General features: G+C 46.4%; 1 protein-coding gene across 1 annotated transcript in view; it reads right to left on the reverse strand.

The window, feature by feature from the left end:
- LOC104983092 (ATP-binding cassette sub-family D member 1-like) overlaps nucleotides 1-1,494 on the reverse strand; it is an 11,965-nt gene that overhangs the window by 4,661 nt on the left and 5,810 nt on the right. The gene's annotated exons all lie outside the window — the stretch shown is intronic.

Raw genomic sequence — 1,494 nt, forward strand, 5'->3', positions numbered from 1 at the left:
ACGACCGCCTCCAACTAGATCTTTCCTCTTGGCAGAGAGAGACAGACAGCTGAGGGTACGGAAGCCCCAAAAGAGAGGCACCGATATGGAGAGAGTGAGAGATGCTTCTGGTTCTGGAACGTGTGCGTCAGGCTCACTCTCTTTACATAGTACTGAAAACCCTCTAACTACCCAACTGCACAAGATACAACACCTTTTCCATGGGAGCTGTGCTTGCAGGAAAGCAAGGGAAATTCCCAGGAGCGAGAAGAGAAGCTAGCAGCTAGTGCTCCTGTGACGTCCCTGGAGATGGAGATAGGAGCTGCTGTCACACAGCCAGGTCTCAAGATGCAAGGTCTCCTCTCTGAACTGGTGATTATGTGTCTAGGGCTCAAATTAATATCACCTCCAAATTCAGGAACCCCTCCACCCCAAGTGGAGAAGTTAACAGGAAATGGCCTCCAAACAGTTCATTACCTGGGAGCTCAGCTAAAACCAAAGCCAATGAGTGCTCTGGGGAATCCTACCCTCCAGTGCTTGCTAAGCCCACAAGGACCTTGAGCAAAGAAGACCAGCAGCTGGAAGATGAAATTGGTTTAGACTCTCAAGAATTCAGACAACCAGATGGCTGGATAGATAGTGAAGAGGCTCAGTCGTGTCTGACTCTTTGTGACCCCATGGACTGTAGCCTACCAGGCTCCTCTGTCGGTCCATGGGATTTTTCAGGCGAGAGTACTGGAGTGGGTTGCCATTTCCTTCTCCAGGGGGATCTTCCTGACCCAGGGATTGAACCCAGGTCTCGAATGGCTGGATAGAAACCTTGGAATAAGCATGATTAGTATGGTAGCTAGCAAAAGAGGGGCAGAGAGATGAGAAAGCAGACACAAACACACCTTGAAATTTCTATTTTCAAATGTCTATTTAAAAGAGAATCAAGTAGAACTTTATAGAAACATCACTGAAAATGAAAATAATTTAAATTAGATGCAGCCAAAGAGAAAACTAGCCAATGAGTGAGCAGGAAAATCGGAAGACCCCTCCCAGAATTTAGCACAGACAATGTGAGGTGGGGAAGGGGGCAGACAGAGGCCAGAAGTAAAGAGCACAAAGAACGAGAGAGGAATTCATTCAATTCATTAATATACTTGAAAAGGGAACAGCTGAGAACTTTCCACGATGGAAGCAATCTGAATGACAGAACCGTCTGGATATTCACAGGACATACAAGAAGTTTCAAGCAGAATAAATGGAAACACACGGGCAAACACCTCCCAGAGAAACTGCAGAGAAAAAGTCTAACCAGGGAGACCATGCAGGCAGCTGAGAGCAGTTAAGCTGATGGCAGGTTTTCCAATAGAGGCAATGGGATGTTGTCAACAGACTAAAGAGAGACCAACGGACCGCCTCAACTTCCTCATCCAACTAAACTTCAGTTGTTGGGGGGAGGGTAAAATAAAGACATTTTCAGGCAACAAAATATTCTCAAAGCTCCCTTGACAAAAGCCTCACGGTATT

Source organism: Bison bison, unplaced genomic scaffold (genome assembly GCF_000754665.1).
Source record: "Bison bison bison isolate TAMUID 2011002044 unplaced genomic scaffold, Bison_UMD1.0 scf7180017861324, whole genome shotgun sequence".
Lineage (NCBI taxonomy): Eukaryota > Metazoa > Chordata > Mammalia > Artiodactyla > Bovidae > Bison > Bison bison.